The sequence below is a fragment of the Rutidosis leptorrhynchoides genome, chromosome 3 (genome assembly GCF_046630445.1).
Source record: "Rutidosis leptorrhynchoides isolate AG116_Rl617_1_P2 chromosome 3, CSIRO_AGI_Rlap_v1, whole genome shotgun sequence".
Taxonomy (NCBI): domain Eukaryota; kingdom Viridiplantae; phylum Streptophyta; class Magnoliopsida; order Asterales; family Asteraceae; genus Rutidosis; species Rutidosis leptorrhynchoides.
Genome location: NC_092335.1, coordinates 595,614,795 through 595,640,265, shown reverse-complemented (window position 1 = coordinate 595,640,265; position 25,471 = coordinate 595,614,795).

The following is a 25,471-nucleotide window of genomic DNA, read 5'->3' as shown; positions in this document are numbered from 1 at the left end:
ATTACTAATTAGGTAACCAGAATAGGCACATCTCTTAAAACAACCAAGAATTCTTTCTCGACTGATCGTCATGTGAGAACATTTTTCGTCATTGAAACCTAAAATCCTCCTTATCACTTCCTTAGAAACAGTGATCTCATGTCCTTGAACGTTACTAACAAGCTTAGCATTATCTTCAGATACATCCAGTACAGCGTTTCTCCATAATTCTCTCTGATGGCTGTAGTATGGTGTGCATGGAATAGAAATAGCAGTGTGTATCCTTGATCTCTGAAGGAAAGCTATAATCTCTGCAAAATGATCACCTATCTCTAAAGTAGTGTCATAGAGAGCGACTTGATTGTTCAGTTCACCCTTCTCTAGAGGAATCTCTTGCTGAACAGGTGGGTTGATAGGATTAGCTTGAGGATTAGCTTGTGGATTAGCTTGTTGCTCCCCCTGTCCTTCTACATTAACAACTGGAACGTTGACTTGTTGTTCTGCCATTTGATGATATCTTAACAAACTGAAACATTAACAGAAATGTTAGAAATACGACCCACATATTATAAAATATCAAAGCATTCGCATCAAAGTGTCATAAACATATTAACATGATAAACCGTGCGAGTGATAACGTCACACGTGCGGCTGAGTAATCAACCGTGCGAGTGATATAGTCAATCGTGCCACTGTTGACACATTTGAGGAGTAATATGGTTTCAGACAAGGTGCACGGTTGAGGTACTGTTTATAAGCGAGTGAGTCAACCGTGTGATGACTCGTGCATGTAATCACACGTGTCAGCTCTGTCAAACGAGTGATGAACCTAATAAAATTTTAACAAGTGAGCTCAATGATTCACACGGTTGATCATCAACCGTGTACTGACTCGTGCGAGTCATGTCTCACGCGTGCGAGTGACGTCACTCGTGCATGTCTAATGAAACACATATTAAATGTCTTTTTAAATTCCACAAATTACATGTTTGATCGTTTTAGGGACCGATTTACATCACAATAGCATATATAGGATCTGTTTAACTCAAAACAATAACAAACACTGATCAAAACAAGCACCAATTACACAAAATTCGAGTTACAAACCTTTAGGGTTTCGAATCATTCAATCAACAAATTAACATAATTTAACTCGATGAAATCATACCTAGATGGTGGCGCTGTGATCGGCTAAAAGTACTAAGCAAACGCTGTGGTGGAAATTTGATTTGGTGATGATCGAATTTTTGAGAGAAAAAATGGGTTGGGTGCACAAGTGTGAGCTTCTGTGCTCGTCACCCCTTATTTATACTCTCGTGATCAACCGTACGGTTGATCACACGATCTACCATCGACCGCGCGTCTCACCTAATCACTCGTACGTGTGACCCTTATGTCTTAAGACATTTTAGAACAAGGTCAGCTGTATGGTTAACCTCACACGTGTGGTTACTCGTACGGTTCACACATCAAACGTGCGAGTGAGCCACTTAGGCAATTTCAAAAACTTCTAAATTTTCACAAACTTAGAATTTCGACTCATTTGGCAATCTTAAAGGTAACTAACACTTTCAATTTGAGTCATAAATCACTAATCCTTCAAGAAATGATCATCAACACTTAGGTAGATCAAAAATCCTAACCCAAACAAGGTTATTACTCTAAACATTCTATGTTCCAAGAGTAAATCCTACAGTGTAATGTCATCTTGAGTTCACTAACAACCTTAAATCATTAAAGTCCTTCAAATAATCACAAGCTCTAAAAACTTCAATCTTATGGATTTGGTGGCCAAAAATATCTTGATCTCGATAAGGTTCTTTTAGATGTAATTGTGCATATTCAGAGGATTAATTAGAAAATAAGGAAAAGATAAAATCTTTATAGCTTTTCTGAAATATAATGTCATGCAACTAAAAATATGCAAAGAAAAGACATTCTACCATGAAATGCAATAACATGCAAAACCAAAATCTTTTTGTTGTTTTGCAGTTTTCAATGCAAAATACTTAATTAAACAGATAAACAAACATATAAATCCACATTCTTTTTGTGAGCAAAATGATTAACAATTTAAAAATGGATCAGAACTAACATATTGAATCAATTTCTGTTGTTCATTCTTAATTATCCAGTCTATGTCTATTATCATGCAATTACTGATATCAATCCTCATTAAACATGAACATATTCATTCTGGACACTTCGACAATCATTTTGGCATTAATTACTTGAACATTATAAAGCAATGATTTTTGAGATCACGCTAAGTTCATTAATCCTTGATTCTTCCATCACTTATGATTGTGCATTTTTATTAGGTTGTCAATTCATTACATGTAACTTTCCGTTATCTCTTTCCATGTATTTCATTCAAATTGAACAGGATGGTTCTCACGGCATTTTGAATAACCCTGTCAGCCTTTGGCTTCCATCAGTGTATTGATAATCTTCAATCTAGTTGGAACGGCAGATTTTAGAATATATTGGATTATCCGAATAGGCGCATTATTTACCTCGGGGATTGGTCTACAGTTAAAGCAGACTTGCCTGATGACCAGTTGTCACACGAAATAAATATCAAGGCCCTTAACTTCATTATGTTCAAGTTGACATGGAAAACGGAATCGAAAGTTAAACTTTCATATATATATATATATATATATATATATATATATATATATATATATATATATATATATATATATATATATATATATATATATTTAATTAGAGTATATCTAGATAAGTATCTTTCCAACTTACAGTCTTAATAGGTATAACTCTATATTGCAGATGACAAGAATCTTGATAGTTCAGTGTGAACGTCGTGATTAAACAATTCAAGCTGTGCGGGGGCATCACACTAAGAATGATCTGAGTTCTTTATGAGCACATCATGAATCAGCATTCTTCATACTTTCAGGACTTTGCCATCTTGATACGCCAATTATCTTTGACTTTGATTTTCTTTTGATATTTCTTTTTCAGCATATCACTGTCTTTTGATATATTGATTTTGAATGCCATCATGAATGGATTTTCCATTGTTATGCATGAACTCAAGTTTCTTTGTTGTGTGCTCAGATCACTCGAAGGTGTTCTCCCTTAAATGCTTGAACGGTCCGCAATAAGGAATTATACTTTTCAACCTTAAGCGAGAAGGGACACTTACTTTCGACATAACCTAATTTTCTCTGATATTTTCGGGGTTTAGTTTCGAATATAAAGTCTTAGGCCCGTGACAACGTGGTATGCACCAGCCAAACAGATAATCCTCAACTTAAAATTCACCCCCAACTTTCTCTAACGATTATCAATTATGATAGGGGATACCCTCAACCGACTGTTGAGTTCCTCAACAATTATCATTAGATATGATTTCGGAGATAATTAGGTGACTACCTTCAAACGCAACAGATTGTTCATGACTTCTGAATCTCAGATGATCGTTATTCTTATTATGATAGTCTAATGCCAAGAGTTCATAAGTCACATCTATCAGTACATCACATAACAGATAAACATAAACGTTCAAATCAGTCCTTACTAATCAAATATATCAATTCTCAGTACAGTAATTTCTTCATTTCCAACAAATTAATCAAAACAAGCTCATTTTCAGATTTTTCAACTTTTTAGGGTTTTCTGTTGAGGCATTTTACACCTTTTAGGAATTTTCTGTTGAAGCACATACTCCCCTAAAATACTAAAACATAAAATCTTTTTGTCTTTTAGCATTTTAACAAAGGAAAAACAGAAAATAACTACAGACTAGCATGTAATCAAGGAAATGCAGACAGAAAGCAAAAATATGCAGTGCAGATTAAAAACTAAAATCTATATGTCATGCATCCTACATGTAAAGTCTAAAAGTTTGATTAACCCTCACAATCAACATCTGAAATCACTTTGTCTCGATCAACAATGCCATTCATCTCTAACAGTAGTAAGAACCTAGGTTTATCAAAAGCCTTAGTGAATAAGTTAGCCCTCTGGTCCTTAGTACCTATTCTCTTAACCTCAATAATCTTTTTCTCATGGCAATCCCTAAGAAAATGATATTTAACACCTATGTGTTTAGTCTTAGAATGTTGCACAGGATTCTTAGTAATTGCAATAGCAGCAGTATTATCAATATAAATAGGAGAGAAAGAGATTCTTTGTCCGTAATCGCGAAGTTGTTGTTGGATCCAAATAACTTGCGAACAGCAGCTTGCAGCAGCAATATATTCAGCTTCACATGTGGAAAGTGCAACTGCAGTTTGTTTCTTGCATTGCCAGGTCACCAGCCTTTCACCTAAAAATTGACATCCTCCTGATGTAGATTTGTTGTTGATTTTGCAACCTGCATAGTCTGAATCACTATATGCCACAAGATCAAACTTTTCTTTGTTCGAATACCATATGCCGAGATTTGGAGAATGTAACAGATAACGAAGAATTCTTTTGGCAGCTGTTAGATGAACTGTATTTGGATTAACTTGATAATGAGCACACAGATATGTTGCGAACATAATATCCGGCCTAGATGCAGTAAGATACATAAGCGATCCGATGATTGCTCGATAGTATGTAGGATCAACAGGCTCTCCTTCACAGTCTAACGAAATACCATGATTCACGGCTAGCGGGGTTGACACAGGACGCTCTTGAGTCATACCAAAACATTCAAGTATATCATTTACATACTTTGCTTGATGAAGAAAAATACCATTACTAGTCGGTTCGACTTGTAAACCAAGAAAGTAATGTAAGAGACCCAATTTGCTCATTTCGAATTCGTCCTTCATCACCTGTTCGAACTCATCGACGAGTTCCTGCTTAGTAGCACCAAAAATAATGTCGTCTACATAGATTTGGACCAAAATAATATCACCATCTTTAACCTTTGTGAACAGAGTACAGTCTACCGTGCCCATTTGATAACCTTTTTCGAGGAGATAACTTGACAAACGTCCATACCAAGCTCTTGGGGCTTGATGTAAACCATATAGGGCTCTACGTAACCGGTAAATTTTGTCAGGATGAAGATGATCTTCAAAACCCGGAGGTTAACTGACGTATACTCATTCGTTTAGCTTGCCATAAAGAAATGCACTCTTAACATCCATTTGAAATACTTTAAACTTCATAAATGAAGCAAAAGTCAGAAAAATGCGAATGGCCTCCAATCTAGCAACAGGAGCAAAAACTTCATCATAATCGAATTTAGGATCTTGCTGATAACCTTTAGCGACTAATCTTGCTTTGTTACAGATAACATTGCCATCTTCGTCAAATTTGCACTTCCATACCCATTTGAGATCAATAACTTTAGTACCATGCGGTTTAGTAACTAGCTTCCACATATCTAGACGATTGAATTGCTGAATTTCTTCTTGCATAGCCATTACCCAATCAACATGCTTCAAGGCTTCCTTAGTTGTCTTCGGCTCTATTCTAGAAATATGACATGAGTACTCATAATATGCAGCAGCAGCTGTCATATGAGCATCAACTTGACCATCAAACTGAACTTGCCTTCTTGTTCTAACACATGCATTTGGATCTCCAATAATATTCTCTCTAGGATGAGCAGCTGTAGTTCTGGGAACTGGTTGTGCAGGAACAGGTATTTCAGGTTGTAGATTCGTGGTATCTCCAATATCTTCTGGATTATCAGAAATTTCACTTGAAATATCAGATCTGCAGGTGTCGTACACTGGATCAACATCTTGATCTGAATCTTGAACTGGTTCATTGACAGTGGGTTGTGGAGTTGGAGTTGATGTAGGTGCAGAAACTTCTGGTTCATTCTGTAGATCGAACAGCATTTGTAACTCAACTTCATTCTCCGTTGGATCTGGAGCAAGATTGAATGAGTCAATCAGCTCGTCATAGTTATAAATCCAAGAATGACTCTTTGGAGCATTCTTCATATGATTCCTTTGGATGTCAACTTCAGACCATTCTTCAACACATCTTGTCTCATTGTTGAAAACTCTTTTGTTAGGAGAACTATACCCAAGAAATACTCCAGTAACCACTTTTGAATCAAACTTACTTCCTGGCTTTCTTTTCAAAATGGTACAGGGTGCACCAAATGGTTCTAGATGCTTCAAAGACGGTTTTCTCCCATGCAATAGCTCATAGCAAGTTTTACCCAGTCGTTTAATAGTCATAACTCGATTCATAGTGTAACATACATTTGCAACAGCTTCACCCCAAAAATGAACAGGTAACGATGAATCTGCTAGCAGTGTTCTAGCTGTCTCAATCAATACTCTATTCTTTCTTTCAGCAACACCATTCATATGAGGAGCGTATGCAGAACTGAATTGCATATTGATACCTTTTTCAATACTGAAACCTAACTGATCTTGAATTCTGTACCGTTGTCGTAACGAATATTTCTTACCTTAAGATTAAAACCTGTTTCTAATCGGTTGATTAGCACTTTCAAATTATCAAATGTATCGTACTTCTCTTTCAAAAACATTACCCAAGAGAATCTTGAATAATCATCAGTTACCACCAGATAATACTTACTTCCATCGATGGGTTCAAAATGAATTGGATCGAAAAGATCCATATGTAACAATTCAAGCGGAGCAGAGATTGGATTATACTTTACCAACTTATGAGCTTTCTTGCTCTGTTTACCCTTCTTACATGGACACATGTTCCTGGAATTTGAAAAGATCGAAGATCAACACCTTCTACAAGATTGTTGTGAACCAGATGGTTCATCTTCCGAAAACTTAAATGACCCATGCGTTTGTGCCACGTAATAGAATCTTGTTTAGTTGCTTTAGAAAAAAAGGCTTGATGATGTTCAGTAGTTGAAGTAGCAACATTCATATCTAGCATATATAAATCAGCTTGTCTAGGAGCCTTCATCAAAATCATTTCAGGAGGAATCACAAACTCTGGTTTCAAAATGTAGCTGAATTCGTCATCAAATTCTACCTTGAAAGATTTCTCATAGATTTGTGAAACCGACAACAAATTGTTTGCAAGCTCTTGACAATAGTTTACTTTGTCGAAACTAACTTTTTCATTCTTCAATAAACCTTGAGCTGAAATGTGACCTCCTTTATCTCTGGCAAAAGCTACATAACCTCCCTTAATTGGGTGTACATCCGAAAGAAGAGATAGATGTCCAGTTATATGTCTTGAAGCGCCGCTATCCACTATCCAGGTGTTGTTTGTAGGTACCCTGGTTCCTTGCATATCACATTAATAAAATTAATTGATAATGGGAACCCAAGCCCGGACGGCAGTAGGTTGTCCATTAACACCCATAGCTTGAACTTTCATCCATTTCCCGTTTGAGTCCGGTGGAATCTCATCATTAGAAACCGTAAACTTAGACAGTTTAGAAGTAGCAATATTGCTCTTCTGGTTTTTCACATTTTGCTCATCTTCGGAGTGATTAGATCGTGGTCTGGTACGAGAAAAATATTTTCAACGACTAGCTTTTTGCGAAGGTGATCGTGCCTTTGACTCAAAAACTCTACTATGATCACTTGATTTGGCAACTCTTGCCTCAGTATCCTATTTAGGAACCTTAATCTTCACAGGAGAAATTGACCTATTGACGTTCTTTCTCTTATACTCTCTATAGACAACCTTTGTCATATGATTTTTAACACGAACTTCATCATTAACAGGTGAACCTGTTTTATGAGCATAAGATGATCTGCGATCATCATATGTGAGGTCAATCTTCTGTCTTGGTGATCTATATCTTCTAGGACAATTAGCAGTAATGTGCCCAAAAATAGCACAACTAAAACATTGACGAAACTCCCTATGTCCTCTAAAGTCATACAAGTTATTAGAATTTGAAGATGACGGATCTTGTGTTCTTACTAACACAGGAGAATCATTTGTTTTATTTCTTGGAACAGGTGTCGATGTAACAGGAGGAACCGGTCTATTAGCAAATCTAGGATTTCTCAAAATTTTAACAGGACCTTTCGGTGTTCTAACTCTACTTGTCTTAGAGTTATCTCCTAACCTAGTTTTCCTATCTTCCTCATGATCTAGAGCACCTTCAGCAGTATCATCAGAAGTTGTATTCTTAGTTGAACTACATTTTTTATTCTTTTCAACATAATCTTCATAACTAGGAGGGATACAATATTCTGGTTGACCGTCAACTACGTTAGCATTAATAAATGTGTTATGAAAAGGAGGAGATGCAGAACTATATCCAATACCCTTTCCCTTGGTGTCATTAAGTTCCACCATTAATGCATTCCATTGTGACGCATTTGCCCAACATTTCATTTTGATTGAAATTGCCTCTAAATCAGCTTTAACGCATTCATTTTCTTTCTTTAGTTCATTAATTGTGTCAACACGTTTAATTAAAGTTTGATTTATGTCAAAGTTATAAAATTTAAGATCGTGAAGTTGTTTTTTATAAACTTCGATTTGCTCTTTCAATTCATTTTCAACCTTAGTGGTCACATGGTCAGCATGCCATTTTTCTTTCATCTCCACATATGCCTTTGTTAAATTATCTATTGTTACCTTAGATTCAGCGCCTTTAACACATTAAATAACAGTAGATGAATCAGAAGATACCTGTTGAGCGTTATTTGATGAGGAAGTCTCAGCCATAAATGCAAAGAAATCTGTCTTCTTCCCATCATCGAGCTCATCTTCTGATTCTGACGAGTCTGTAAGAAACTCTGATGTATCAGCATTTTTACCCAAATGAATCTGCTCAAGTCTGTCCCATATATCCTTAGCTCTTGTCAAACCGGAAACCTTTTCAAGATCACTTTCTGATAAGCACATCTTCAGTAAATCTACTGCTTGCTTGTTCAATGCTTCAAACTCAGATTGATCTACTCCAGTATGATCAGCTTTATCTTTAGCCTCTGATTTTGACGTCTTGTCCGAATCATCAACATCTGAACTTACACTCTCAAGATCTGAACCTTCACCCATAAGAACTAACATTTCCAATTCAGCAGCAAACATTTTACCCCATTTGTCTAGTTCCGTATCAGAATCAACCAATGTCTCTTCACTCTGATTAGCCTCTAGACTTTCTTCAAACATAGAGGTATCACCATAGTTATCCTTCCAACTGTTGAAGTAGTAGTCCTCTGACGATGTTAGTGAAATACTTCCAGATTCAGGTGTACGAGGAACTTAATCATGTACCTTCTTGAATTTATCTTTAACCATCTTTTGAATCTTCTCTTTCCGAATGATTCGTGATAACTTTTCAGCTCTTTCAGCACGAGAAGTCAGCTTCTCAATTATACTTTGACCGATGACACAGTCTTCTTTTTCTTCAGAAATCTTGGTCATGTTAGCTTTAGGTTGTTGATCATCAACATTCAATTTGATAGACCAATCATCATCGTCTCCATGAATGACAACTAAAGCTTTGTTCGGACCCTCAACTGTATCAGCTTCATTTACTTTATCAGTAGTGTAAATCTCACGCTTTGTAGTTTAACTCTGAGAACTGTAGTTCTGATTCTTGAACGGATTATGATTACCCTGCTTCTTCTGTTTTGTGCATTGTCTTAAAAAATGACCTAATTCTCCACAGTTATAACAAGTAACAGAATTCATATCAAAACCCAGTTTTGTATATTTAGTCAGACTGATTAATTTTCCAGTTTGCTCTTCGTAATCTCTAGCTCGTCTCACAAGATTTGCCATTCCCCACATAATATCCATCTTTTCTGCTTCATCCTTATCAAGCTGATGATAATCTTCTGTTGTTAGATGAATATTACCCACACGACCATCAAGATAACTGTCATAAGAGTTAACAAGGCTCGATAGCAAAGCTATATCTTTACTTATTTTTTCTTTCCCAGCTTTCCTCATGTTTTCAATCTTAAGTGCAGAAAGAACATCTGATGCAGTCGGTGTAGATGACTCTGTAGTATTTGTAGTAGGCTGTGATTGAGTATTGAGAGAACATGGTGAAACTTGTGGTGGATACGAAGTTTGTTGAATAGGTGCACTGCTTACATTCAAACCATACATATTCTGATTGTTCGTAGCAAAAGCTGTTTGAAATGGTGCATGAGCCGACTTAGGCGGTGTATAACCATTTGGACAATACATTTTCGTGTCTTGAACTTGTTTAGACCTCTTGACTTTGTTTAATAACTCTAGTTCTCTTTCCTGAAGTCTTGCAATAAACGAGTTCACTGTAGCAGTAGCTAATTCTCCACTGGTCTTCATAGTTAATACGAAACCATTCCATTCTAAAGGTAATGCTCCAGCTAGACATGTTACTTTGTCTTTCTCTTCAATGGTTACATCATGCTTGTGTATTTCAGCAAGCAAATGACGATATCTTTCAACCAATTCTGTAATAGACTCTCCAACTTGCCAGTGAAAACGATCAAACTCAGCATTCAGTTCTAACCCTTTTCTTGTTCTGTAAGATGAATTCCCTTCATTGAAGGTACGAAGTACTTCCCATATCTTGAACGAATTATCGTGACACAGAAATTGATGGAAAATCGGACCATCAAGAGCACTTGTCAAGTTACAGTACATCTTCTTTTCCAAGTTATACTCATCACGTTCTTCCGAAGGCATATTATGTAACGTATACAGTTCATATGTCACAGGTGAAAGTGGCCATTGAAATTCGGTTTCAATGTACTTCCAAAGTTTCGTGTCCTGACCATCAGACCATATCTTAAATCTTGACTTCCAAGTAGAATAATTATCCATATTCATTAACTTCGAACATTTCGTACCACTTCCTGATTCACACTCAGCAAGGAGTAATCGTTGAGTCATATTAGTAATGCTCTGAACTAACGGTGCGGCCAACGCGTAGTCGTTTGAATTAAACATCTTGAAAACTTTACCAAAGGTAAACCGTGCGGTTCAGGATATCAACCGTACGTGTGATAGTATCAACCGTACGTGTCACAGTCTCAAGCGTACATGTCACTACTTAATCGTACGTATCACAACTTAACCAAAAGAACCAGTCACAAAGTCTCAAACGTGCGAGTAAAGATCACCCGTGTGATTACTCGTACGTGTCACTGTCAACTGTAACATCCCGCGTTTTGACGTTAAATTTATTTCTAACACCGTCTTTTTTTAGATAATATCTTTCGTTATCTAAATTCGTATCTTCCGTTGACTAGCGTTTTAATATTTCCGTTATTTGATTTAACATCTCTCCTTTACCCTAGCGTTTTTAAAATATTTCGTTTAGGTAATTCACGCACCCGCATCCGAAATCGTGGGACTAGTTTTGCCACTTGACTAAAGAGGTGGCTAGTAGTTGACTAGTCAACCACCTCACCACCTCCACTCATTCATTCATTCATCTCTTTCTTTCTTTCTTTCTTTCTTTCTTTCTTTCTTACTTCCTCTTTTTCTCTCAAACACTCAAACAAGAAATCATCATCCATTTCACATCTAGGAAGCTCACAACAAATCCGACTACATATTTGGAATCCTCTCTTCATCCTCTACATTTTGATACAAATTTCATCTCGTTTGGGTAACATTTCTAAAACTCAAGATTTCTATAATTCGTGTTTTTGACTTGAAATGGTGTTAGTTAGTGTCTATGGCTCGTGTCTAGCATGAATATATGAATTATTTGCTCGATCTTGTTGTTTTGTATAAACTCGCATGAACTTGAAATGGGTGTGTTTAATCTTTGATTTTAGGTGATTAAATGTTGATTAAATGTTAAAGTTCATGTAAAATGTGTTACTAGCATCATTAGCTTCATTTTGATGTGTAGGTTGATTTAGAAAAGCTTCATTTGCAAAATGGTTGAATTCATGATTTTGGTTAGGGTTTGATGAACTTTAAAATAAACTTTTGACGCATTGAATGCTATGAAATGTTATTAGTAAGTGTTTAGTTGTATTGTATGTTTAATTACCTTCGAAATGACATATCATATGTGTAAATTGGATTCTTGAATCTCGAAATGCGTTTTATGAACTTGAAACTTTGATTTTTGAACGTTTAATGATCATTTGTTGAGGTTTTCATTATTGTTAATGATGGAATTGATTAATGAAATGTATTTAGTTGTATTCCTCTTTAAATTACCTTTCCAACGATATAAGATGCGTGTTTTGAATGTTTACGGTTCATAAGTTATGGTTGTTTGAAGTTGGAATCGTCTAAGTGTTAAACTGTCCCAGAATTGCTGAACCTGGTCCAGATGCGGCGCATCTGCCTTGGATGCGGCGCATCTGAGGCAGACTGCCCAAAAACATCATTTTTCGTTTAATTCTAGCTATGCTATGCACCCCCGATTGATATGAAACTTGGCCAACATGCTTATACATGACTTCTAAGCTCAGAAAAATAGTTCGGGACCCGACCCGAATGTGTTGACTTTTTCGTTGACTTTGACTTTGACCAAGTTTGACTTTTAGTCAAACTTAACCAAACAATTATGCAATCGTTCTAACGTACCTTTATACTTGATTCTTGCATGAAACTTGACAACGTGATTCACATGCTATACTATTCGAGTCATAACGAGCCATATGGCTAATTGAACACATTTCGCCCGACCTTGTGTCGTAACCGGTTAATTAATACAACTTACTTGTTTAGGTCAAGGCTAAGCAACTTTCATGCACACGTTTACTTTGTGAAATACATTTATACTCGTGCACTCGAGGTGAGATCATAGTCCCATCTTTCAACAACTTTTATACTTTTAAATCATGGGATTAGAAACATATATGTATCATACTTTTATACTTTAAACACAAGTACGGAAACAAACATTCCACAGTGAGTTAGAACAAAAAGCCTCAATTCGATTATCATTAGTTACACTTGCAGGGTGTAAGCGAGAACTTATATTATGTGATCACATGGACTTGACGAGCCTCATTCGGACGGTTCGCTACCGTTAGCGGATGAAATATATTTTCGAGTTTAGTGTATGTTCTAACACTATGCAACATGGTGCAAAATAGTTAAGTCTTGATAATTGGGTGCTCGTGAACATACTTTTGGAATGCAAACGATTCAGATAATCAACGTTATGGAAATACAAAATCTTGTGGTTCAAAAACAACGTTTACTAATACACCTATGATTTCACCAACGTTTTTCGTTGACAGTTTTCTATATGTTTCTTAGGTTCATGAATGGCTATTTGATACATGCTTCCGCGTACACTTATACTTGCTTGGAGTCAAGTATACATGCATACATTCTGATTTCTTACTTGGGGTCAAGCATACATGCGCACACTTTGATATACTTGCTTGGGGTCAAGCATACATGCTTACGCTATTTATAGCAACTGTGATTTTCAACTTATATTATGTCGCAAGTTATTTCATTTATACTTTACAACTTTTGTAAACTTAAACTTGTTGTCGAACCGTTTGGTAAACTAAACTTTGCAAGTCTTGTACATTTCAAATGAATGCGACATAATTTTGGTCAAACGCGTCTCATATAGGGACTATGACCACACAAAGGGACTTAAGTTAACGGCGCCATCAATGATGATTTTGTCGGGTCGCTATAGATGGTATCAGAGCGTTGGTTGTAGGGAACTAGGATATGCATTAGTGTGTCTGACAGAGTTGTTAGGACGCATTAGTGAATCTAGACTACAACCGGATAGTTAGCCATTGCATTCTGACATACATTTGCTATAGATAGCACTTACTTGACTACTTGTGCATATATACTTGAATCATTCTTAGGCAAACTTCTTAATGGTACCAAGCTTTCATCATACGAATCTGTATTCTGCCACTTTCTGGTAACACAGGTAAATTCGAGATTCATACGTGCAAGGATGACGATGACTTCGTTAGTCACTCTAGTTCGGGAACTCTGACTCCTTGGTTGTTATTCACCCCATCTCAACTTACTATCCACAGGTGTTGTAAAGTTACCACCACTACTTTAGATGAGTATCGTCATCACTATTTATCATTACAGTTGCGTACTATTCATTATCATGATTCGTTACACTTCTCGTACCGGAATACATTATTGTTTGACTTGAACCACATTGACATGAACAATCGTTTATACACTTCCCTCGGGGAATGCTTCTTTATAGTTGCACTAATTCTTTCGATTCAATACGAGTCACGTTAGAGACGTCGTTACACTTTGTTCATTTTAAATCTTCACGATTACACGAACTTGAATCTATGGAGTGATGTGGGAATGGAGGTATGAATTAGCGTAATATAATGACACTCGATCAACGTGGTTATATTACGGTAAGTCATACCAAAGTTCTAATGACTCGTGATGGTGATTGGACTCGATCAACCTAATCACCACCATGTGCCATGTACATGACTTCATTTTTCTTGTTTGAACATCCGACAACTCCGAGAATACTGATAACAACCATACCCGGGACACATCGTCGATTATTGTCGAACCATATTTATGCTTCCAAATGAATGACAAATTCTTGCAACTTCAAACGTATGTTACACGTGTATACTATCTCGTCTTCGCGCAGTTTTATCGACGAACTACGATATGCTGGTTATGCTCACATCGAGGCGGAAACTTCTCTCGCATCACACTCGTACTTCCATTTAAGGAAATCTTTATTCTAAATACTCAATGGAGAGAGAGACTCTTCACGTTATACTAGTATTCGCCACGAGGGTGAATAGTCCTAACGAACGTTTTCAGAAACCGATAAGAAACTTGTTCCAACAAATGTTTTCAAGTCCTAACAAACTTGTTCAAATATATCTTAAAGAAATCTACCTCGTCTCGGATCGAGATTCTCGTTTCACTTCTACATTTTTGGATTGCCTTACAAAAAGCCTCGGGACCACGTTTAAACATGAGTACAACACATCAACCATATCCCGAAGGACCAAACAAACATACGATTCAAACCTTGGAAACCATAATACGAGTTCGTGTTATCAACTTCAAATTTACTTGAGGAAAAGTACTTGCCTTTAGTCAAATTCTCTTACTACAAAATTTTCTTTCGTGTATTAACGCCGCACCTTTTCGAAACTTTATATGACCGCAATTATCGTTCTACAATTTGTTGGGCCAACGTAGGCAACAATCAAACCACCGGAATCGAACTCATTCATGAAATAACCATTAAGATCGTTCAAATCCAAGAGAGGCCCAAGACGATCCGTAGTCGCCAAAGGAGCTATGCCGATGTTAGACGTAAATCTCTCAAATACCAAGTGGGAAACTGCGTAACGTTAAAAGTCGCACCTTGAGGATGTGCAATCCGTTTCGGGAAACGTAGGAAGCTAAATCCGCAGTACATTAATCCTTTTGAAATCTTGGGGTGTATTGGACCCGTTACTTACCGTTTCGAATTCCCAATTCAAACAAATTCCGTTCACCCTACATTCTGTGTATCAAACTTAAAGACGTGTCTTGCAAAACAAGAACTTGTTATCCTCTTCGATGAACTTACTATCGATGCTAAACTTCACTTCCTAGGAGGACCGGTTGAAACTATGAATCGTGAAACCAAATTTTGAAACAAAGTAAAACCCCGATTTTTGAAGTTTGTTGAAATACCCAAGGAAGTACCTTCACTTATCCGTATAATTTACAACGCAAGGTTTCGAAGAAGAAACAACAACTACTACTTCCAACTAAATTTCGGGACGAAATTTCTTTTAAGATGTAGGTAATGTAACATTCTGCGTTTTTCCATTAAATTTATTTCTAACACCATCTTTTTTTTAGATAATATCTTTCGTTATCTAAATTAGTATCTTCCGTTGACTAGTGTTTTAGTATTTCCGTTATTTGATTTAACATCTCTCGTTTACCCTAGCGTTTTTAAAATATTTCGTTTAGGTAATTCACGCACCCGCATCCGAAATCGAGGGACTAGTTTTGCCACTTGACCAAAGAGGTGGCTAGTAGTTGACTAGTCAACCACCTCACCATCTCCACTCATTCATTCATCTCTTTCTTTCTTTCTTTCTTTCTTACTTCCTATTTTTCTCTCAAACACTCAAACAAGAAATCATCATCCATTTCACATTTAGGAAGCTCACAACAAATCCGACTACATATTTGGAATCCTCTCTTCATCCTCTACATTTTGATACAAATTTCATCTCATTTGGGTAACATTTCTAAAACTCTAGATTTCTCTAATTCGTGTTTTTGACTTGAAATGGTGTTAGTTAGTGTCTATGGCTCGTGTCTAGCTTGAATATATGAATTATTTGGTCGATCTTGTTGTTTTGCATAAACTAGCATGAACTTGAAATGGGTGTGTTTAATCTTTGATTTTGGGTGATTAAATGTTGATTAAATGTTAAAGTTCATGTATTAAATGTGTTACTAGCATCATTAGCTTCATTTTGATGTGTAGGTTGATTTAGAAAAGCTTCATTTGCAAAATGGTTGAATTCATGATTTTGGTTAGGGTTTGATGAACTTTAAAACAAAACTTTTGACGTATTGAATGCTATGAAATGTTATTAGTAAGTGTTTAGTTGTATTGTATGTTTAATTACATTCGAAACGGCATATCATATGTGTAAATTGGATTCCCGAATCTTGAAATGCGTTTTATGAACTTAAAACTTTGATTTTGAACGTTTAATGATCATTTATTGAGGTTTTAATTATTGTTAATGATGGAATTGATTGATGAAATGTGTTTAGTTGTATTCCTCTTTAAATTACCTTTCCAACGATATAAGATACGTGTTTTGAATGTTCACGGTTCATAAGTTATGGTTGTTTGATGTTGGAATCGTCTAAGTGTTAAACTGTCCCAGAATTGCTGAACCAGGTCCAGATGCGGCGCATCTGCCTTGGATGCGGCGCATCTGAGGCAGACTGCCCAAAAACGTCATTTTTCGTTTAATTCTAGCTATGCTATGCACCCCCTATTGATATGAAACTTGACCAACATGCTAATACATGACTTCTAAGCTCAGAAAAATAGTTCGGGACCCGACCCGAACGTGTTGACTTTTTCGTTGACTTTGACTTTGACCAAGTTTGACTTTTAGTCAAACTTAACCAAACACTTATGCAATCGTTCTAACGTACCTTTATACTTGATTCTTGCATGAAACTTGACAACGTGATTCACATGCTATACTATTCGAGTCATAACAAGCCATATGGCTAATTGAACACATTTCGCCCGACCTTGTGTCGTAACCGGTTAATTAATACAACTTACTTGTTTAGGTCAAGGCTAAGCAACTTTCATGCACATGTTTACTTTGTGAAATACATTTATAATCGTGCACTCGAGGTGAGATCATAGTCCCATCTTTCAACAACTTTTATACTTTTAAATCATGGGATTAGAAACATATACATATCATACTTTTATACTTTGAACACAAGTACGGAAACAAACATTCCACAGCGAGTTAGAACAAAAAGCCTCAATTCGATTATCATTAGTTACACTTGCAGGGTGTAAGCGAGAACTTATATTATGTGATCACATGGGCTTGACGAGCCTCATTCGGACGGTTCGCTACCGTTAGCGGATGAAATATATTTTCGGGTTTAGTGTATGTTCTAACACTACGCAACAAGGTGTAAAACAGTTAAGTCTTGATAATTAGGTGCTCGCAAACATACTTTTGGAATGCAAATGATTTAGATAATCAACGTTATGGAAATACAAAATCTTATGGTTCAAAAACAATGTTTACTAATACACCTATGATTTCACCAACGTTTTTCGTTGACAGTTTTCTATATGTTTCTCAGGTTCATGAATGGCTATTTGATACATGCTTTCGCGTACACTTATACTTGCTTGGAGTCAAGCATACATGCATGCATTCTGATTTCTTGCTTGGGGTCAAGCATACATGCGCACACTTTGATATACTTGCTTGGGGTCAAGCATACATACTTACGCTATTTATAGCAACTGTGATTTTCAACTTATATTATGTCGCAAGTTATTTCATTTATACTTTACAACTTTTGTAAACTTAAACTTGTTGTCGAACCGTTTGGTAAACTAAACTTTGCAAGTCTTGTACGTTTCAAATGAATGCGACATAATTTTGGTCAAACGCGTCTCATATAGGGACTGTGACCACGCAAAGGGACCTAAGTTAACGGCGCCGTAAATGACGATTTTGTCGGGTCACTACATCAACCGCGTGATCACTCGTGTGATCAGACTGTAGTCACTTAACCTCAAAAGGTTATGCTAACCCGTGCGTGTGAGTTCACGAGTGACAGTCAATCGTGTGGTCAACCGCGCGTATGATCAAAATATTGACCCACTCGTGTGAACTGCTGTTCAGCTCTAATCACCCAAAAACCCTATAAATTGATACTAAACCTCAATTTCTTCGTCCAATAACTGTATTAGCACTAAACTAACATAAACACACTCTCTAATGACAATTACACACGTAAAGATGATTACTTTTTGATTAAAATCACCTTTATCTCAAAAACCCAAAATAATAAACTCATTAATCACCAAAAATCACTAGATGATGTTGAAATCACAACCAACGCTATGATACCAATGATGAAACATGACTAGGAACTTCGAAATCAACAGTTTAATTCACACAAAGGCGGAATTAGTGAATCAAACCAATCTAAGTGAATATTAGGAGCTTTTTAGGCTAAGTGAATATTAGGAGCTTTTTGGGATTAAATTAGTCAAACCACAATAAGGGTGTGATTAGATTAATGCCTAGAGCTATTATTCACTACCTGGAGTGATTTGGGTTGAGAGAGGATAGAATTCAGGGAACCAGATCTGAGTGGTGTGTGTGTGTGAGAGGTTTAACCTAAAATGAAGAACATTACACTTATATACCTCTGCTGTTGACTCACCCGTACGAGTCATCCATCACACGTACGAGTTGGCTTCATCAGCCGTACGGGTGATCACTCACTTGTGTCATCTCATTTAGGTTATAATTGTAACTTAGCTCAGCATCAACCGTGCATATGAGCCTGTCAGCCGTACGAGTGAGACTTCACTTGCACGTCTGACTAAGTCTAACATAGTCAAATATCCATATCGCGTTCCTGCAGTACCTGTAACCGCATACAAACACAGATAGGATAATAACGAGCGATCATGGTATCCCATAAACTGAAGTACCTGCAATGGACGTAGGTTAGATGTCTAGGGACTTACATAAAATGCATCAACAATACTAACTCATGCTTCAATTCCCATCACTACTCCAGAAACATTCATAATTTAAACTCAAATTTTACAGAAGGATAGAAAATAAAACGGTTTCTTTTATGATGCAACATAGATAGCACGAGGAGATAGATAATTTCGGACAAAGATATTTATGAAGGTATCTTCAGAAATATCGAAGATATTTATAATGAAAGATACAATGATATCTTAGAATTTAAAATATTTAAGATCAGGAGATGATGAAGAAATTTGTCCGCAAGGATTTAGAATAAGTAGGAGCAAGATATTCGTTTAAAGGTTTCAGCATATACTGAATCAGCTGGATTCGTTAAGTACAAGTTTAGTCTTTGTGATTTGTCCACAGTCTCCTTCATGGTTTGCTCAATCCATTTTTCAGTACCAATTTTCTATTGAGTGTTTCCAACACTCCATTCTTTATCATCAAACTTTTGGACATTAAGACCATCTACAACTTTTGCTGCTTCATCAGCACTCTCATATCTGAATTATTAGTTATCAATATGAGGTATATTCAAGAGTTTGAAAGGTTTAAACGCATGTTGTAATCGTCAAGATATATATGATTGTTTAAGATGAAATCAAGTGGCAAACTTGAAGAAATATTTAGTTTCATATGTTATAATCAATATTTTAATACCTTTTTAATCGTTCAAAGTTAGTATTCCATTGTTAGTAGTCCAAATATAGTCCAATATTTCAATATATAATTTATTTAATCAAGACGTATTATATAACTATTGTCCTAACTAACTAAGATTATATTATATTGTCTCAGGATTAGCCAAGACTGGTATATTACAAATAAATAGTCATAACGGATATAGGAACAGTTAGCTAGGATATTGTTAGCGTGAATTCTTAAAAAAATTTACATACATAATTAGTTTGTTTCTAATCAATTTTTATTATGTCAATAATTTTCTTCATTATGCCACCTGTTGGATTCTGATCTGTCAAAATCTGAATATGAAATTAAATTTGGATGAAAATGGTTGTTCTTCGGTGAACGGATACGTATATCTGTGGTTGTAAGTAGGATAGTAAATGGCTGTTGAATCGGAATTGAAGAATGTACAACGTAACATATTAATGTGAAATCTAAATATTTCTAGGGTATTATCTACCCGTTAAAATATTCTCATCATTAATAGTTTGTATAAGAGAACTTTTAATTACAATCTTTATGAAAACATATATACATATATATTTTCTTCAGATGTAACTGTAAGGTGTTTCATAACATTTGCAATTCAGAATAACTGGCCTTTATATCAACTTGATATAAATAATGTTTTTCTTTATGGTGATCTAAAAGAATAAATTTACATGACTATACCAAAAGGTTACTATACAAATTCTTTGAATAATAATAAGGTGTGTAAATTAACTAAGTCACTGTATGGGCTTAAACAAGCTCCAAGATATTGGAATGCTAAACTCAATGGAGCTTTAATTGAAAATGGATTTATTCAAAGTAAGTCTGATTATTCATTATACATTAAAAATACTGGTAGTGTTTTTATGGCATTACTTGTATATGTTGATGACATTGTTATTACTGAAAACAACAAACTTAAAATTGAGGAGTTTAAGTCTTTTCTTAAAACAAAATATTTGATAAAAGACTTAGGTGAATTAAAATACTTACTTGGAATTGAAGTTCTTAAAACTAATAGAGGTATTGGTTTGCCTCAAAGGAAATATTGCTTGAAACTTTTAAATGATTATGGCTTGTTAAGTTGCAAACCTATAAGCAATCCTATTGAACCAAATTTAAATGTTAATTGTAAACAAAGTGATAAAGACAAGATGTTAATTAATGTCACAGAGTATCAAAAGTTGGTTGGAAGATTGATTTATTTAACCTTGATTAGACCAAATATTTCTTTTACTGTTCATGTTTTGAGTTAGTATATGCATGCTCCTTTACAATCTCATTTTAATTTAGCTTTTAGAACTCTTAAATATTTGAAAGGAGCTCCAGGTAAAGGTCTTCATATTGTTAAAGGTAATGATCTTGGACTTTATGCTTACCGTGATTTAGATTTGGGTAAATGCAAAATGAACAGGAAGTCTGTTACAGGTTATCTGGTATTTTTTGTGGATCTTTAGTTTCCTGGAAAAGTAAAAAACAGTCTGTGGTGTCTAGATCTTCTGCTAAAGCAGAATATAGAGCCATTGAAATGTCCCATTCATATTGATTATAAACGTTCCATATTAATTGATTTCGTTGCGAGGTTTTGACCTCTATATGAGACGTTTTTCAAAGACTGCATTCATTTTTAAAACAACCATAACCTTTATTTTGTCAATAAAGGTTTCAAAAGCATTACGTAGATTATCAAATAATGATAATCTAAAATATACTGTTTACACACGACCATTACATAATGGTTTACAATAGAAATATATTACATCGACATATGTTTCTTGAATGCAGTTTTTACACAATATCATACAAACATGGACTCCAAATCTTGTCCTTATTTTAGTATGCAATAGCGGAAGCTCTTAGTATTCACCTGAGAATAAGCATGCTTTAAACGTCAACAAAAAAGTTGGTGAGTTATAGGTTTAACCTATATATATCAAATCGTAACAATAGACCATAAGATTTCATATTTCAATATACATCCCATACATAGAGATAAAAATCATTCATATGGTGAACACCTGGTAACCGACATTAACAAGATGCATATATAAGAATATCCCCATCATTTCGGGACACCCTTCGGATATGATATAAATTTCAAAGTACTAAAGCATCCGGTACTTTGGATGGGGTTTGTTAGGCCCAATAGATCTATCTTTAGGATTCGCGTCAATTAGGGTGTCTGTTCCCTAATTCTTAGATTACCAGACTTAATAAAAAGGGGCATATTCGATTTTGATAATTCAACCATAGAATGTAGTTTCACGTACTTGTGTCTATTTTGTAAATTATTTATAAAACCTGCATGTATTCTCATCCCAAAAATATTAGATTTTAAAAGTGGGACTATAACTCACTTTCACAGATATTTCCTTCCTCGAAAATAAGACTTGGCCACGGATCGATTCACGAACCTATACAAATATGTACATATATATCAAAGTATGATCAAAATATAATTACAACCATTTTTATTATGTTTTAAAGATTTGAGTGTATTAAGTCAGATGTCCTCGTTAGTAACCTACAACTAGCTGTCCACAGTTAGATGTACAGAAATAAATCGATATATATATATCTTGAATCAATCTACGACCCAGTGTATACACGTCTCAGGCTAGATCACAACTCAAAGTATATATATTTTTGGAATCAACCTCAACCCTGTATAGCTAACTCCAACATTACTGCATATAGAGTGTCTATGGTTGTTCCAAATAATATATATACATGGGTCGATAAGATATGTCAAAACATTTGCAAACGTGTCTATGGTATCCCAAGATTACATAATATATTAGAATACATGTGATGCCCCGTACAAAACCATCGTGTACAAATCATCAACAACAGGATCATTACAAGGTTAAGTACTATATGCTGTAATTAAAGAAGTTGCATTCACGATAAAAAAGTGATGTCATAACCGACATCAAATGTTTTATATTTCAAAAGCATGCTTCACTAAGTAGAAGCAAATAATAAGTGTATGTGACCACAATGGTCGTTACAAGTCATAGTTCAAAAGTACGAATGTTTGAATGCAAAATAAAGTAGTTCATGCGATGACAACTCTAAGCAGCGGGTGTCTACAGCACGACTAGTACACAGCGGAAGCTAACCTCAAGCACCTGAGAAAAACATGCTTAAAAACGTCAACACAAAGGTTGGTGAGCTATAGTTTAAGTATAACAGTATGTAAGGTAGGCCACGAGATTTCAGTGCTACAAAGAGCGTTTCAAAACAGTATGATAAAGTATATGTTAACCGTGGGCACTTGGTAACTAACTTAACATTTATACCCCCTGAAAGTACACTTGGCAAGTGTGTATATTTACGAAGTATTAAACACTCGTTAAATGCTAGCGCCACTAGCCTGAGTGGGGATGTCAAACCCTATGGATCCATATCTAAGATTCGCGTTCACGGTTCAAAAATCAATGACTAAACGTTACCGAACTAAAGGGAATATTTCTGCCGTTATATAACCCACACATATATAAAGTTTAAGTACTCGTGCCTAGTATGTAAAACATAAAATCCGCATGTATTCTCAGTTCCCAAAATAAGTTAAAGTAAAAAAAGGAATGCTATAACTCACAATGATAATGTAGTCGTAAAGTCGGTCCGGTAAAGGTGTGCAAGTAAACGGTCCGAAGGTCCTCAACCTAAGGCAAATAGTACTAAGTCAGTAAATCATCTTAATAGGTTTAAAAGTATGTAATTAAGGTCTTAAGGGTCATCATCAATCATCATTAAACAAAAGGCGTAAAGTAGGTTTCGTTTATGAAATTACTTTAAAACAAAGGCTGAATTCGATCAGTCACCACGGCCTCTACCCTTACTGAATTAAGGTGAGACCAGTGTCCATGGCTCCATATATGAGTCCCTTAAGTATGATAAAATTTACAGAAGCAAACTCGTCTTCGTTTGACCGTGGCGACGGTCTAAGTGCGAGTAGGTCAGAAATTTATGCACAACGTTAAAGGACATAGTAACGATCGGAGGGCCATAAATCCTAAACTGTAACTCGGATTAAGACGAGTCCTATATGAAAAGTTATCTACTCGAAAAGATATATCTAAAAATCAAGGTTAGAACATCCCAGATCTACTGGTCTGTTACAGAATCACCAGACCAGTAGCTTTTGGACAGAACAGTGAGTTTAAAAGGGTTCCGGTGGTCTTGGTGCTTGATGTTCATCATGGTTCTCATCCTTGATGCATATAGCTTCAAGTGTACAACTCATTGATGTATCTACATCATCTTAACCAAGTCTTGACCATCATAACTCATGTGCAAGTCTAAGACATGAAGCACAACTCACTTAAGAGTTGTATGAAGTTTGATGAACCAAAGTTGCATCAAAGTCTTAGATCTAACACATACATGGACTTTAAAGCTAATAACAAGTTACAAACTTGAAAGTAAACTAACTAATCAAGGTCATAAGTAGTAGAACATAGTTCTTAGTTTGATCTTGAAGATCCAAGACTCAAAAGTCTAGATCCAAAGTTATATTTAAAGAAAACTTATTTGTGTGTTCTTGAACTTTCAAAGTTAACTTAATTTGTTCAAGAGATATGAGATCAAGACTAACTTGTAGTACTTGACCATATAAACTAACTACATGAAATTAAAGTGCATAAATTGAAGAAGTAAACTTAAATAAACAAGAAAAGGTTCATGGTTGTTCATACTTTAAAGATTCAAACCAAAGTTTGATCTTTAGAAAGTAAACTTTAAAGTTTACTTCATGAGCTTCAAGTATGTCTTTAATCAACAAATGGAACTTGCAACTTTTGAAACAAGTAAGGTAGAACATAACTAGATAGATTATGTCTTGTTGTTCTTGTTATAACAAGATAAAAATGAAGAATCAAACTAGTGAGTTTATTCTTGTAACATGAAGATAAGTAACAACAACATGACTTAAATAACTAGTAATCAAAGACAAGTAACATTTAAATAAAAGAATGATGATGATGAAGATGTAGATTTCGGTTTTAGCAAGACAAAAAGGAAGAAGAAGTTGTTCAATATACTTACAAGGAAGAGAGAAAAATGAGAGAGAAAAGAGAGAAGAATGTATGCAAGTAAGTGTGTGTGTAAAAGAGAGAGGAATGCAAGTGATATGTAATCAAAATTTTGAAACAAAAACCCCATCTAATGGCCCTTAGGCCGACGGCCAGCTACTCCCAAGAGGGGAGTGAAATGCACACTAGTCACAAGCATGAAAAGCTTAAAAGTTTTGGTTAATTGATGGTCATGCATGGGGATAACAAGTTAACTAGATTCTTAATGAAGTAACTAGCTAGTTCAATCTCTAAGTATTACTTACACTTGCAAGACATGGGCTAATAAACCCATTTAAGATGTAGGGTGGGCTTATGAGTCTTATTCATGAGTCCATTACACTAACAAAGCCCAAGTTCAACTAATTAACAATTATACCCAATTAAAGCCCAAGTAACTAACTAATAGTCTTAGTTAATTAAAATGATTAATAAAATTAATCATGAATGTAAATAATACTTGAAAATATTATTCGTGCAAGTTCCGGGTGTCACAAAGACGTTTCGGGCACTTAAAAGTCAAGTACGGGCAATCATAGCAACATGTAAATGTAATAACATACATTCGTTTAATCACATGTATTAATAATAGTAATTATTAATAAATTA